Source organism: Cervus canadensis, chromosome 9 (assembly GCF_019320065.1).
Source record: "Cervus canadensis isolate Bull #8, Minnesota chromosome 9, ASM1932006v1, whole genome shotgun sequence".
NCBI lineage: Eukaryota > Metazoa > Chordata > Mammalia > Artiodactyla > Cervidae > Cervus > Cervus canadensis.
The window spans coordinates 17234771-17251475 of NC_057394.1; the positions used below are offsets into that span (position 1 = coordinate 17234771).

The window sequence follows — 16705 nt, forward strand, 5'->3', positions numbered from 1 at the left end:
ATTTGTATAAAGATATTTCTAGTGAGTGCATTCATTTGAATTTTTAAAAGAGCCCTGTAATTGGGAACTGGATAAGTAAATTTTCGCGTATTGCTATTGCTTTCATAGACTGTTATATAGCCATTAATAGTATTGATATATGTAAAACTGTATGGGAAATGTTTAAATGAGCCTCGAAAGTGTTAAGTTATTGTATTTACTGATTGTGTAAAAATTGAGGTCTCTACTTTGGAAAGAATCAGAATAAAGCATTGTAATTAGAGTTTAATATTAAGAGGCTCTTTTTTTCTATAAAATATTGATGTGTGAAATAAAAAATAAAAGATTAATTGATAAAATGGTTTACTGAATTGGAGACAATATTTTTGATTTCTTGGAAACTTCTAAAATTCTCCTTTAAATTAAAAATATATATTTAAATGTTAGTGTCAAAAGATAATCTTCAAAAGCATGGACAGAAAGTTTTCCAACTCTTGTGGTCAAGATGGATTTTGTGTCTTTTGTATCTTTTCTTAATTGCCCAGCATTAAGGTATACTTTGACTATAGATAGACTTTTTTTTTCCCCCCAATGGGAACCTCAGAACCAGAGGTGGAAATAATAGAAATGATATTAATACATTCCAGGACATCAGCATGAAGCCATTTTATTAAACACACATTGTATTCACACATTCACACAATTTACATATTGTATTCACACATTAAAGTGTGTGAAAGTCACTCAGTTGTATCCAACTCTTTGTGACCCCACGGACTGTACAATCCATGGAATTCTCCAGGCCAGAATACTGGAGTGGGTAGCTGTTCCCTTCTTTACCTTCTCTGGATCTTCCCAACCGAGGGCTCGAACCCAGGTCTTCCACATTGCAGGCGGATTCTTAACCAGCTGAACCACAAGGGAAGCCCCACACTAATTAAAAGTATCACCCCAAATCCAAAAACAAACTTCATTTTGGAGTCTTGGAGGCCAGGGGAATGAACGTTGGGTTTGGACTGGCAGTGAGAAATGAAATATTTCCTACCATATCAGTAAACAAGGATGTCACAGTCATCAGTGATTGTAGTTCACCAATGTGAGCTGGTGAGCCCCATGGACACTTAGGAAGGACAGCAGCCATCAGACCACAATTTCTATGGTGACCCCTGAGGGAAGGAAGCTCAGGATGTGGAAACACCGGCTACTGCCCTGGATAGCAGTGAGCCCAGATTCTTGCATCTTCCCACGCATAGAAAAGCACTAAATTCCTTAACTTAGTATATCTGGTTTTCTTTAATTAATAATAATCTTTTGATGTTCATGCTACCTGCTCTTTGTTACAAAGCTTCTATATAACCTGGCTCCTCCCCTCGCCTACTCGGAGCAGTTCTATCAGAGTTACTTGAGATGCTGTCTCACAGGCTTGAAGTCCTAAGATGTCTTGCTGAATAAATCATAACTCTCAATTTTTAGGTTATAGATATTTTTTAAGTCAGCAGTAGTGGCCAAGTCTGGGCCTGAGAAGCGTTTTCAGGGAGACTGGTGCTAGGGGCAGATCTCAGGGTACTGAGGATGCTGGCAGACTCTTATCAATCTGAGAAATACAAATCAAGGTGATTTAATTCAAACAAACTGAACCTCAATTGTGGGTTATGAATTTGCATTGTTCTAGGGATTAGAAATAGGAAAATAAGTGACAGATTCCCTGTAGCTGAGTACCAATCCATTAGAGGATGTATGTTTTATTTTATCTTAATTTTTCTATCGATCACACTCCCTATTGTAACCATCTCTCTCTCCCTCCACCCCAGAAGAAAAGGAAAAACAAAAATGTGATTTGTGATGCATGTACCAGGGGTACAATAAAAACTCTTTTATTATGCAGTTGGAAACAAGTAGCTTAATAAAAGTTAAAAAGTAGATCAGTTAATACTTTCTGAAATATTTTTCAGTTAACATTCAGTTAATTAAGGAGTTTCTGCCATTAATCAGAAGCTTTCTGGCCTTCCTGGGGAATGGAGTGAAGAGACAGTACAAAAGATTGGTTTCGGTCCCAGAAGCCCAAAGTGTTAAGAGTTCAGGGAGTAGAAGTACAAAGAAATCAAAATGAGAGAAGCAAATCATAAAGTTTCAAAACCAAAAAAAAATCTGATTAGGATTAGTTCTACCTACCTTGGTCTTGGCAGGAAATTTGGAAGTCATGGTTTTATTGCATTAGGGTAGTTGCTTCCTCTATGAAGATTTAAACTTTTTTATTTCAGCATTTTTACTCTCATAAAGAGGCATTGTTTCCAGTATAATTCTTACTCTTTTAGCCAACAACCACATATAGATGGTTTCCCTGGGCTTCCCTGGTGGCTCAGGGAAGGAGGGCTTAACCAAGGGCTTCCCTGGTGGCTCAGATGGTTAGGCCTGCGATGCGGGAGACCTAGGTTCGATCCCTGGGTTGGGAAGATGCCCTGAAGAAGGAAATAGCAACCCACTCCAGTACCGTTGCCTGGAAAATCCAATGGACAGAGGAGCCTGGTACGAATCATGGGGTCACAGAGAGTCAGACACAACTGAGTGACTTCAATATATGTATATTCACATTTCAACAGCAGGGGGCACAGTACCTCCAGCTTTCTGTAAGGCATGAACAAAGATGCTGAGTGATTCAACGGAAAGAATTTAACATGCGTATTAACAGTTCTGTTACAGCATTTGCAGGATTTTTTCTCCTAACAATTAGATTTTTTATATGAACTTCAGGACAACTGTGTAAGGTAAGATAGGGCAGATATTTATATCCGTTTTACAGATAAGACTTGGAATAATTAAGTGACTTGACCTGCCTGGACTCTCTCCTAGTAAATATTCAGATCCGTTAAGTAGAATTGAGATGTAGCTTCTGCTTTGCTTTCATCTCAAGCTGGTTATTTATTGCATGTAAAAAGGCACAGCACATCACTATTTTATAAGTGGTTGTTTCTAGAATTTTAGAGTACATTTATTTTTCAATAAATAAATCATCTTATAAATTACAATTTGTGTAATTAAACTGGGTCAACTAGAATTGGAAGAAGGAGAAGGGAGTTTAAGCTCACACCTGAAATCAAAGCAAACTGTTTCTCCTGGTTTTTATGTCAAGAGCTTCATTTCTATAATATAGTATTTTTATTTGTTTCTGTTGATATCCTATAGTTTTGACATTTGCTTGTTATATAGGTTTTTAACCCTTAGTACATGAATAAAGGGATAGATATCAGAGGAAAAGACATGACTTTGGATTTGAAGGTGCAAGGTTGACAAAGTGTAGTAGGAAGATAAATATGTGTTTGTAATTCAGTCAGAAGGAAATACATATTTAGGCATTTTACAGTTTTAAAGAAATAGGAATCCTAGGGGATAGCAGTGTAGTGGGGTTTATGTCAATTCTTTTGATTATAGGTCATAAAATTAATGCCCCTGGGCATCACATTTCTGTTTGTTTGAGACTTTTACTTGTTCATTCATTCATCTTGAGAAATGGAATATTTCCTGCCATATCAGTGAACAAGGATGTTGTGACCAGGAACACCAGCCATCACAGATGGTGAGCTGGTGAGCCCTGAGGGAACTCGGGAAGGAAAGAATACCTGCCATCTGACAGCCATCAGACAGCAAGGCAGTCACTCCCTTCCATGAGCCCTGAGGAAGCTCAGGATGTGAAAACAAGATACTGGCCCCAGAGAGCTGAGGTGCCTATCCAAGGAATTATTTCAGTGAGTCCAGACTCTTGCATCTTCCCATACATAGAAAAGTGCTAAGTCCCACTACTTTGGATATCTGGTTTTCTTTAACAATAATCTTTTGCTGTTCCTGACTACCTGCACTTTATTGCAAAACTTCGTGTAACCTGGCTCCTCTCGTTGCCTCCTTGGAGCAGATCTCTCAGGGTTGTTTGAGATGCTCCCAGGCTTGAAGTCCTAAAAATCCTCACCAAATAAAACATAACTCTCAACTTTTAAGTTGTGGATATTTTTTTAAGTCTACAATCTCATAAGTATAAAAATAAGAACCGAAATATTATGCATCTGTGTGAGGAAGTATTAATTTTACTTCATTATAATTTCATTACATGTGTTTATCTTTAAATTTAATTGATCAGTACAAAGACTTTGTACTAAATAAACCATCCATGTGGTTGGAAGACTAAATTTCAGTAATGAAGACATTTGGGGGAATGGACTGCCGAGGAAGAAGCAGGGAAGAAGCAGGGAATCTTGTTTTTAGCTAATTAATGTAGTTGTTAAAGTTCCGAAAATGATTTAAGTGAAGTGTTACAAAGAACTGTATGTCTTTTTGTTCCTTTAACAATTCTATTTTATGACTACATACCATTATTTGCAATGCTCTCTGTTGCTGAAACAAGTATAAACCAGGTGTTTATTAAAAGGAAAAAGCAAAAGAGAACTGCACGGGAAATTGTTTGTCATGAGATCGTAATATCTTTTAAAACAAAGTCTGTGTGTATTCCCTACAATGCCTTGCACTTCACAGACATGCAAAAAGTTTTTGCAAAATGGAATGCCAACTAGCGGTTTCCAGCACCTCTTTTCTTCTAGTTTCAAACCAAGGAACAGAGTACCACTGGGAACAGTCTGGGAAAATGTATCAAAAACCATAGTCCTGGATCTTTGTATTATTAGCACAGGTAATTAGTTTTAGGGTAAACCTATGGGAATGAATAAAGCTACTTAAAAATAGGGAACATTTCAATAATCTATGAAATGTTTCATCTAATCATTTTACTAATTTCTTCCCATGAAGGCAGTGGTTGTCAAACCAGGGTGAGTTAGCTCTTCAGGGGACACTTGACAATGTCTGGAGACATTTTTGGTTATAAAAACTTGGAAGGGGCTGCTGTAGGCATCTAGTGGGCAGAAGTCCTGCTATACATCCTAGGATGCCCAAGATAGCCTCCCCACAAGAATTATTCAGCCCCAAATATCCACACTGCCAAGTTGGAGAAACTGAATTCGAGTAAAAGTTTCTTTTATGCACCCCACTTTAGCCTTTCTTCCTCAACATCTTCAGACTCCCTCCCTGCTTTTTCATCAGGGTCACTGTTGGTAGAGACTGCTGTCTGTTGCCCCCTTACATACCATCCCTGTACTCCTTCATCTCTGTTCCCTCCCAGATTAGCAAAGGCTTCCACCCGAAGGTTCATGATAAACTCCAAAACAAGATTCATAGATAGAGTGAAAATATCTCATCCTGCCCCAATTGTCAGATACAGACTAGAGATATTGGGGGGTTTTAGAAAAAAATCATTCATCTCATTCAGGAATAGAATAACTCTGCAAAGCAGTTATAGAAATGAAAGGGTGATATTTTTGTATTGTTTTTGTTTTAGTTTTTTTTGTTGTGTTCTCTTATTATCTTTTAAATATTTTTTTTTTTTTTTTTTTTTTTTTTTTTTTTTTTTTTTTTTTTTTATTTTTTTTTAATTTTTTTATTAGTTGGAGGCTAATTACTTCACAACATTTCAGTGGGTTTTGTCATACATTGATATGAGTCAGCCATAGATTTACACTTATTCCCCATCCCGATCCCCCCTCCCATCTCCCTCTCCACCCGATTCCTCTGGGTCTTCCCAGTGCAACCAGGCCGGAGCACTTGTCTCATGCTCCCACCTGGGCTGGTGATCTGTTCACCATAGATAATATACATGCTGTTCTTTGGAAACATCCCACCCTCACCTTCTCCCACAGAGTTCAAAAGTCTGTTCTGTACTTCTGTGTCTCTTTTTCTGTTTTGCATATAGGGTTATCATTACCATCTTTCTAAATTCCATATATATGTGTTAGTATGCTGTAATGTTCTTATCTTTCTGGCTTACTTCACTCTGTATAATGGGCTCCAGTTTCATCCATCTCATTAGGACTGATTCAAATGAATTCTTTTTACCGGCTGAGTAATATTCCATGGTGTATATGTACCACAGCTTCCTTATCCATTCATCTGCTGATGGGCATCTAGGTTGCTTCCATGTCCTGGCTATTATAAACAGTGCTGCGATGACATTGGGGTGCAGTGTCTCTTTCAGATCTGGTTTCCTCAGTGTGTATGCCCAGAAGTGGGATTGCTGGGTCATATGGCAGTTCTATTTCCAGTTTTTTAAGAAATCTCCACACTGTTCTCCATAGTGGCTGTACTAGTTTGCATTCCCACCAACAGTGTAAGAGGGTTCCCTTTTCTCCACACCCTCTCCAGCATTTATTGCTTGTAGACTTTTGGATAGCAGCCATCCTGACTGGCGTGTAATGGTACCTCATTGTGGTTTTGATTTGCATTTCTCTAATAATGAGTGATGTTGAGCATCTTTTCATGTGTTTGTTAGCCATCTGTATGTCTTCTTTGGAGAAATGTCTGTTTAGTTCTTTGGCCCACTTTTTGATTGGGTCATTTATTTTTCTGGAATTGAGCTGCAGGAGTTGCTTGTATATTTTTGAGATTAATCCTTTGTCTGTTTCTTCATTTGCTATTATTTTCTCCCAATTTGACGGCTGTCTTTTCACCTTACTTATAGTTTCTTTTGTAGTGCAAAAGCTTTTAAGTTTCATTAGATCCCATTTGTTTAGTTTTGCTTTTATTTCCAATATTTGGGGGAGGTGGGTCATAGAGGATCTTGGCCTGCCTGGTTTATGTCGGAGAGTGTTTTGCCTATGTTCTCCTCTAGGAGTTTTATAGTTTCTGGTCTTACATTTAGATCTTTAATCCATTTTGAGTTTATTTTTGTGTATGGTGTTAGAAAGTGTTCGAGTTTCATTCTTTTACAAGTGGTTGACCAGTTTTCCCAGCACCACTTGTCAAAGAGGTTGTCTTTTTTCCATTGTATATCTTTACCTACTTTGTCAAAGATAAGGTGTCCGTAGGTTCATGGATTTATCTCTGGGATTTCTATTCTGTTCCATTGATCTGGATTTCTGTCTTTGGGCCAGTACCATACTGTCTTGATGACTGTGGCTTTGTAGTAGAGTCTGAAGTCAGGCAGGTTGATTCCTCCAGTTCCATTCTTCTTTCTCAAGATTACTTTGGCTATTCGAGGTTTTTTGTATTTCCATACAAATTGTGAAATTATTTGTTCTAGTTTTGTGAAAAATACAGTTGGTAGCTTGATAGGGATTACATTGAATCTATAGATTGCTTTGGGTAGAATAGCCATTTTGACAATATTGATTCTTCCAATCCATGAACAGGGTATGTTTCTCCATCTGTTTGTGTCCTCTTTGATTTCTTTCATCAGTGTTTTAAAAATATGGAAAGCTTCACGAATTTGCATGTCATCCTTGCGCAGGGGCCATGCTAATCTTCTCTGTATCGTTCCAATTTTAGTATATGTGCTGCCGAAGTGAGCACGGCCTTTGTCTTAAAGTCTATTTTGTCTGACATGAGTATTGTGAGTCCCCACTTTCTTGTCGTTTCCATTTGCATGAAATAACTTTTTTCATTCCTTCACTTTCAGTCTACATGCATCCTTTGCCTTGCTGCAGATCTCACACGGGCAGCAAATTGTAGGCTTTTTTCTTTTTTTATCCAATCTGCCACTCTGTCTTTTTATGGGAGCATTTAGTCTATTAACATTTAAAATAATTATCAATAGATAGGTATTTATTTCTATATTAAACCTTGTTTTATAATACTTTCTTTAACTTTTTCCATTTTAAATATGTCTTTGTGTAGATCTGTCTGTGTTCATCTAGTTTGGGACCCTCTGTGCTTCCCATACTTGAATATTTGGTTATTTCTTTAGGTTTGGGAAGTTTTTAGCCCTAATTTCTTCAAATATATTTTTTATGAAACTTTTTCTATCTTCCTCTTGTGCTCCCCATCATGTATTGATTGGCACACTTTATTTTGTTCCATAGGGTTCTGATTGCTTTCACTTTTTTTTATTTGTCCATCTGCTGTTGTGATCTCGTGATTTCCAGTATTCTACCTTCCACATCACTTATTCATTATTCTGCAATTTGCTATTTATTGTCTATGTTGTTGTTCAGTTGCCAAGACATGTCAGACTCTTGGCAACCCCTTGGATTGTGGCACATCAGGCTGCTCTGTCCTCCACTTTCTCCCAGAGATTACTCAGATTCACCTCCACTGAGTTGGTGATGCTATCAAACCATCTCATGCTCTGCCAGCCTGTTCTTATTTTGCCTTCAGTCTTTTCCAGCATTCAGTCTTTCCAGCAAGTCATCTCTTTGCATCACTTGGCCAAAGTATTGGAGCTTTAGCTTTAGCAAGCCTTTAGCTCAGCTTTTGTCTAAGAAAATAAGTTTTGTAATTTTTCTTTGTTCCTTTTTATAGTTTCTAGTTCACTTTTAGAGTTATCTAATTTCTGTTGATAGTCTTTCTTAATTTCTTCAGAATTTTAATTTCTTTCTTTCTGAACTCAGAGTCTATTAGACTGAAAAAGTGTTTCATCATTCTTTCAAGGGATTTCTCTTTATCTTTCCATTAGGAGTGGTTTCTCTGATTCTTCATTTTATTTATATTTCTTTTACTCTAGGAATTTAAGAGAAACATTTATCTACTGTGGTCTTGCGAGGCTGTTTTTATGTGGGAGTGTCCCTATGTAGATTGTGTGAGTTTAAGAATTTTAGTGTGAGACTGTTTTTATTACCATTATGGATGCCTCCTGCATCTTTCCTCAGTGTGAGCTGTTGGCTATCCCCTCTACAGGGGGTATGACTGGTATAGTGACCAAAGCCTGCACTTGATGTTGTGTGGGGCTTCCATTTTGCTCTGTGGTTTCATAGTCCTCTCAGGGAAAGGGTCTGCTCCCCAGTTATTAGAGTAGAAGTCCCCATATCTGTTTCTGAGCTGCAGTATAGGCAGACCTGGAGCTCTCCCACTGGGAGAGGAGCCATTGAGTATTCCTCTGCCAGAGCTGTCCACCAAGGATTGGGTTCCATGGTGTAACCTGTCACCTACTGTGTGGGCTCATGAAATACACTGTTTTGGCACTATCATTGGCTCTGCATCAACTAGGAGAATGCAGACAATCAGCCCTGGTGTCCCTCAGATACTGTGTTCAAAAAGCCACCATCACGGATCCATAGACACAGATCCACTGAAGTCAAGTTTCAGTACTACAGTAGTTGCTCATGCAATATTATTCAGCCTTATAAAAGAAGGAAATTCTGAGGCATGCTACAACACAGAAGAAGCTTGAGGTCATTGTGCTAAGTGAAATAAAACAGGCACAGATGACAAATACTGTATTATTCTACTAATGTGAGGTATCTAATGTAGTCAATTCATGGAGACAGAAACAGGAAAGAGGGTTACCAGGAATTGCAGGGACAAAGGGGAGGGGAGTAGTTGTTTAATGGGTACAGAGTTTCAGTTTTTCAAGATGAAAGAAATTCTGTGCCTGGATAGAAGTGATGGCTCTATGACAATGGGAATGTGTTTAATACCACTGAACTGTATGTACCTTTAAAGTGGTTAAGTAGAAATTTTATGTGTATTTTACCCACAATTTAGGGCTTCCCTTGTGACTCAGCTGGTAAAGAATCTGCCTGCAATGTGGGAGACCTGGGTTTAGTCCCTGGAGAAGGGAAAGGCTACCCACTCCAGTATTCTCACCTGGAGAATTCCATGGACTGTACAGTCCATTGGGTCACAAAGAGTCATACACGACTGAGTGACTTTCACCACAATTTAATTTTTTTAAAAAAATTCCTTTCAGGAAAAAATGGGAAGAAAATTTCAGCACATAAAATCTGTATTTTAAGATTCTCTCTGGCTATTAGATTCATTACTTAGTGATAATAGCAGGAAATAAATAGATGATCAAAACCATGCACAGGAAAAATAAATACAAAAAAGCAAAATGGTTGTCTGAGGAGGCCGTACAAATAGCTGAGAAAAGAAGAGAAACTAAAGGCAAAGGAGAAAAGGAAAGATATACCCATTTTAAGGCAGAGTTCCAAAGAATAGCAAGGAGAGATAAGAGAGCCTTTTTAAGCACACACTGCAAAGAAATAGAGGGAAACAACAGAATGGGAAAGACTAGATATCTCTTCAAGAAAATTAGATACCAAGGGAACATTTCATGCAATGATACCCACAATAAAAGACAGAAATGGTATGGACCTAACAGAAGCAAAAGATATTAAGAAAAGGTGGCAAGAATACACAGAAGAACTATACAAAAAAGATCTTAATGATCTGGATAATTCTGATAGTATGATCACTCACCTAGAGCCAGACATCGTGAAGTATGAAGTCAAGTGGGCCTTAGGAAGAATCACTATGAAAAAAAATAGTGGAGGTGACGGAATTCCAGCCAAGCTATTTCAAAGCCTCAAAGATGATGCTGTGAAAGTGTGGCACTCAATATGCCAGCAAATTTGGAAACTCACCAGTGGCCACAGGACTGGAAAAGGTCAGTTTTCATTCCAATCCCAAAGAAGGGCAATGGCAAGAAATGTTCAAACTAATACACAGTTGTACTCATTTCACATGCTAGCAAAGTAATGCCCAAATTCCTTGAAGCTAGGCTTCAACAGTACATGAACCATGGAATTCCAGATGTCCAAGCTGGATTTAGAAAAGACAGAGTAACCAGAGAACAAATTGCCAGCATCCATTGGATCACAGAAAAAACAAGAGAATTCCATAAAAACATCTACTTTTGCTTCACTGGCAATGCTAAAGACTTTGTGTTCATCACAACAAACTGTGGAAAATTCTTAAGGAGATGGGAATACCAGGCCACCTTACCTGCCTCCTGAGAAACCTGTATGCAGGTTAGGAAGCAACAGTTAGAACTGGACATGGAACAACAGACTGGTTCCAAATAGGAAAAAGAATATGTCAAGACTATATTGTCACCCTGCTTATTTAACTTATATGCAGAGTACATCATGTGAAATGCCTGACTGGATGAAGCACAAGCTGAAATCAAGATTGCTTGGAAAAATATCAATAACATCTGATATGCAGATGGCACCACCCTTATGGTAGAAAGAGAAGAGGAACTAAAGAGCCTCTTGGTGAAGACAAGAGTGAAAGTGAAAGAGGAGAGTGAAAAAGCTGGCTTAAAACACAACATTCAAGATACAAAGATCATGGCATCTTGTCCCCTTACTTCATGGCAAAGATAGGGAAACAATGGAAACAGTGACAGACTTTAGTTTCTTGGGCTCCAAAATCACTGCAGATGGTGACTGCAGCCATGAAATTAAAAGACGTTTGCTCCTTGGAAGAAAAGCTATGACTAACCTAGACAGCATATTAAAAAGCAGAGACATTACTTTGTCTACAAAGGTCTGTATAGTCAAAGCTCTAATTTCTCCAGTAGTCATGTGTGGATGTAAGAGCTAGACAATAAAAAAGGCTGAGTGTGAATAACTGATGCCTTCCAACTGTGGAGGTAGAGAAGACTGTTGAGACTCCCTTAGACAGCCAGAAAATCAAACCAGTCAGTCCTAAAGGAGATCAGTCCTGAATATACATTGGAAGGACTGATGTTGAAGCTGAAACTCCAATACTTTAGCCGCCTGATATAAAGAACTGACTCTCTGAAAAGACCCGGATGCTGGGAAAGATTGAAGGCAGGAGGAGAAGGGGATGAAAGAGGATGAGATGGTTGGATGGCATCACCAACTCAACTGAAATGAGTTTGAACAAATTCTGGGAGATGGTCAAGGACAGTGAAAGGTGGTGTGCTGCAGTCCATGGGGTGGCAGTCAGAGGTGACTACATGACTGAACAACAAGAAGAGCAAAATGAGTTTAAATTCCCAAGATTTATGTTTTGATTGTATCCATCTCTGAAATGGGCCAGATGAAATTAGTTTTGGAAATAATTAGCATGTCTGCAAGGTACTTTTATGTCCATAGATGAAAGGATCTATAAATTTGCCCTGTTAATGCTTCTTGATAAGAAAAGGTTGTGTGCTTGTGTACATAAAAGTACTCTATAAATAAAGATATAACACTGGATGATTCTTTGTTCTGCAAGTAATGTTTTGGCAGTACATCTGAGCAAAGACTAAACATCCCTTGACATCACCAGGTTTTGGATTTGTTCCATCAGTTTCCATTCTATGTTTGGGTCTGCTCTAGGTACACACTCCAGAGAGTTTGCTTATAAAACATTATTAAGCTTTGTATCCACCAACCATTGTAAACACAGAACATTTATATGCTTTTATCTCCAATGTACAGTATTGGTTGACTCAAGAGAGAGAATCTTGAGAGATCCTGCAATCTGTAAAAGGTCCAAGAAAGTCATTCAGGAGGCAGCCAGTGATAGAGTGTTTAAAAGTGTAGACCAAGTATCAACATGACCAACATTTTTATTTCTTCTCTGCCTCATAAGACTATGGGGCCTTGATGAAGTCACTCAGCTTCTAAGGTTCATCGTTCTGGTCCTTAGACCAGTTCTAGGAATTACTGCTGCACAGATTTGTTGTGAAGATATAACTGGATAAGAAAACAGTTGTGGCCCATTTCTAGTTTTTAGGAATCCTCAGTCAGTAGCAGCTGTTACTATCCTTAAGGATCAGGGCATTGACTTTTCCAGTATTACTTCTAGTTAAGTAAAAAGAGTAACACATTCTGGACTGATTTTGCTGTTTAATTTCTGTTTATATTTTTGTGGTTTTGAGTGATTTTCTTTAAATTTATTGTTTATAGTGTAAAGCACATTGTTTATATAAATTTAAAGAGTGAGAAAAAAAGAGTGAAGGAAAAAAGATAAGCAAAACAGGAGTTTTAGGGAAAGGCAAAACAGAAAAATCTGTCTTTTCAATAAGGAACAATAAGAAAGAATATCACTCCCTTTTTATCTTTTGATTTCTGGCTCCCCTCCCATAACGTTCTTTCCTGCCCGCCACACTGTACCCACTTATACTTTTTAGTCCCCCATGAAGATCTCTGGCATTTTTTTAGCCCTCCCCATATTCTTGACTATTTTCTTCCTCTCCTTGTGGACAGGGCCTCTGTCTCTCATTTCTGCTGCTCTAGTGTTGTAGGCCCTGACAAGTTACACACATATTAATAATAATCCCTAACATTTGTGGAATCCTTAGCTCCAGGCATTGGTGATGGACAGGGAAGCCTGGCATGCTGCAGTCCGTGGGATCACAAAGAGTTGGACATGACTGAGTGACTGAACTGAACTAACATGTTTTAACATGTTCCCTAGTGCTCAGTTGGTAAATAATCCGCCTGCAATGTGGGAGACCTGAGTTCAATCCCTCGATTGGGAAGATCCCCTGAAGAAGGGAAAGGCTACCCACTCCAGTATTCTGGCCTGGAGAATTTCATGGACTGTATAGTCCATGGGGTCACAAAGAGTTGGACATGACTGAGTGATTTTCGCTTTAACATGTTTTACCTTCTTTCTCTACCGTCTCCCACTTTTTGCTCACAAGAATTATATGGTTATCCTTATCTTACAGATTTTAAAGCTAGGGCACTGGAAAATTAACTTACCAAGGGGCAAAGCCTGGAGTTTAATTTAGAGAGATTCCCAACATTAAAGTTTTTCTGATTTTTGAAATGTACATTTGGCATGTCATAAGAGAAATATTCTTAATTTCTAAACTACATTCTTCCATCTAATAATGCTAAGTAAGCCTGCATAATTGCCAAATATATCCTTTTAGACTGACAGTGTAGACTTAAGTGAGAACACATATTGCAATGGGAAAATGCTGAAACAATTTTTTTTTTTTTAAGTGTGTGACAATCAGCAGTGGTTTGGTGATAATTAGCAGAATCTTTTAAAGGCGTACAGAGTGTCTAGGGGCTCTGTTTAAAGTTCAGCATGAAGCAGCTGCAGATGTTGGTCAGGGGCTCAGAAGTGAGGGACTCCCTCTGCTTCAACGAATCCAGTTTTAGTCTCCTAGTCTTGGATGAGGTTCGACTGCTTCAAGGAGTTTCCTAAAGAGAAGGTGAGGGAGGTAACAATAGAGAGAGACCCTGATTACAAAATAGACCCTGCTTATAAAATAGATCCTGATTATAAACCAGACCCTGATTCAACTTTTTTTAAGGTCTTAATTAAATTTGTTGCTATATTGTTTCTGCTTTATGTTCCTGTTTTCGGCCACAAGGCAGATGGAATCTTAGCTCTCTCACCAGGGATCAAACCTGCCTCCCCTGCACTGGAAGGTGAAATCTTAACCACTGGACCACCAGGGAAGTCCCCCTGATTGAACATTCAGTGGGGTCTTTATGCCTGTTCTCTTCAACCACCAAATGTGTTAATGTGTTGCTGTTGTTGTTCAGTCACTCAGTCATGTCCAGATCTTTGTGACCCCATGGGCTGTAGCAGGCCAGACTCTTCTGTCTATGATATTTCCCAAGCAGGAATACAGCCATTTCCTTCTCCAGGGGATCTTCCCAACCCAGGAATCAAATGCTCTCCTGCACTGGCAGGTGGATTCTTTACCACTGAGCAACCATCCACCTTTTAAAAACAAAGCAATTTAATATTTTTCATAAATTAGGTAACACCTCTCTAGAGTGTACTTTGAAAACCAGATGACACTTTATCAAACCCTAGACCTCTTATGGGATGTGAATTTGCCCTTTGAAAGGAGCCTGAAGGAAAAAATGTTCAGGTCACATAAGCTATGATGGGCAAAGAAACATTCTTGCTGTAGTTATAAGCAAAGAGGCCTGGTCTCTCTTCTGGTTGGGTTCAAAGCTGGTTCCTTTAGGTGGCCTCTTTCAGTCTCTTTATCTCCTCAAACATTAGTTCTCAAAGAGTCTCTCATCTTGAGCCCAGAGCAGAATCCTGTCCATAGTTTAGGTTCCTGGGGGAAAGTAGAGGAGAGTCAGAGGAGAGGGATGAATACTGGGCACCAGCCTCCCCTTGCTTGGCCATGTCATTTGTGTAAACCTCATGGAAATAGCTAAAAGAAGAGAAATCATCTGGCTTGTTAGAATCTTAGAGTTGAAAATTAGAAAGAGTAACAACTTGTTGTTGTTTTTAAAATCTGAGGCAGAATGGTATTCCTCTGATCAGGAACTCTTACCACACTTAGAGGGTTGTTTAGTCTTTGACCCTAAATTCAATTTTAAAGAGACTTTAAATTTGGTCTCAGGATTTTTTGGTTCAAGTTACTAATTTTGACGTATAATATGGCTACTGATTTTCATTGCTTTTGGGGTATATCAGCCACTTAATCAACCTTCTGCAATTGAAGGTTAAAGTTAAATATCTTTTTAATTTTAGATTTTGCTTAGGGATGCATCTTTTTTTGGTAGCACACCATGTGTTTTCTGCATCCATTTATCTCTCACCAGACTTGAAACAAAGACAACAGGGAAGGAAGGTAGAGGAGGCTGAGTGTCATTCTTCTTCATGGCTGGGGAAAAGAATTATCTGTCTTCTTCATGTTTCTTCTGAGGCTTTTATGAAGTGAGGAGAAACAGTGCAATTTGAGGCTGGAAATTCCGACCAGTTTCGGGCACTTGTGGAAGAGTCAGATATCCTCTTGTTCCCACATGAGTGTATTCCATTGTTCTGTGCTCTTCACTGAAAAGAGCCAATTTCACTCTTTTCTGCTGCTCATATTTTGTGTCCTGGCTTATTAGAACCTTCCAGAAGAAAACTTAAATGGCTTACATGAGCTTATGTATAAGATTCTCTCCTGAAACCCAGAAAGATATTTTATTTCCAGAGTAATTTACTTGTGGCTCCTCCCAAAGTAGATGAATAGTAAGAACTATTTAAATTAAAATAATTTTGTTATGACACAAGTCACAATAGGTTTCAAGTCATCCTGACCTTGAAGTTAGTAATGAGGTTCTGTGAGGCAGGTCATCTGACACACAGGTGAGAGAAGTGGGGACCAGCTGATGCAGACTCAAAGGTGATCTCTACATGGAGAGGGGAGCCTTCACTTCAGTTTAGTCACTCAGTTGTGTCTGACTCTGTGACCCCATGGGCTGCAGCATGCCAGGCTTCCCGGTCTATCACCAACTCCTAGAGCTTGCTCAAACTCATGTCCATCGAGTTGGTGCTGTCATCCAACCATCTCATCCTCTGTCATCTCCTTCTCCTCTTGCCTTCAATCTTTCCCAGCATCAGGATCTTTTCCAAGGATTCAGTTCTTCACATAGGGTGGCCAAAGAATTGGAGTTTAAGCTTCAGCATCAGTCCTTGCAATGAATATTCAAGACTGATTTCCTTTAGGATGGACTGGTTTGATCTCCTTGCAGTCCAAGGGACTCTCAAGAGTCTTCTCCAACACCACAGTTCAAAAGCATCAATTCTTCAGCCCTAAGAGGAGCCTTCAGTTCAGTTCAGTTCAGTTCAGTCATTCAGTCATGTCCGACTCTTTGCGACCCCATGAATTGCAGCATGCCAGGCCTCCCTGTGCATCACAAACTCCCGGAGTTTACTCAAACTCATGTCCATCGAGTTGGTGCTGCCATCCAGACATCTCATCCTCTGTCGTCCCCTTCTCCTCCTCCCCCCAATCCCTCCCAGAAGGGTCTTCCAATGAGTCAACTCTTCGCATGAGGTGGCCAAAGTATTGGAGTTTCAGCTTCAGCATCAGTCCTTCCAATGAACACCCAGGACTGATCTGCTTTAGGATGGACTGGTTGGATCTCCTTGCAGTCCAAGGGACTCTCAAGAGTCTTCTCCAACACCACAGTAATTGACATTCTCCTTGCATGTGTGGAGATGTTTCGTTTACACATGTGGAAAGATTCCAGATCCTGGGAAG

General features: G+C 39.1%; 2 protein-coding genes and 1 non-coding gene across 5 annotated transcripts in view; 1 reads left to right on the plus strand and 2 right to left on the minus strand.

Annotated features, from left to right (window-relative positions):
* LOC122447240 (ATP-binding cassette sub-family C member 4-like) overlaps nt 1-16705 on the minus strand; it is a 914448-nt gene that overhangs the window by 363832 nt on the left and 533911 nt on the right. The gene's annotated exons all lie outside the window — the stretch shown is intronic.
* The window catches only part of LOC122447589 (ATP-binding cassette sub-family C member 4-like), a 225484-nt gene that overhangs the window by 166674 nt on the left and 42105 nt on the right, over nt 1-16705 (plus strand). The window lies entirely within an intron of this gene.
* Nucleotides 7256-7362, minus strand: LOC122447719. The gene has a single exon (XR_006271368.1). It is a non-coding gene; the product is annotated as a U6 spliceosomal RNA (small nuclear RNA).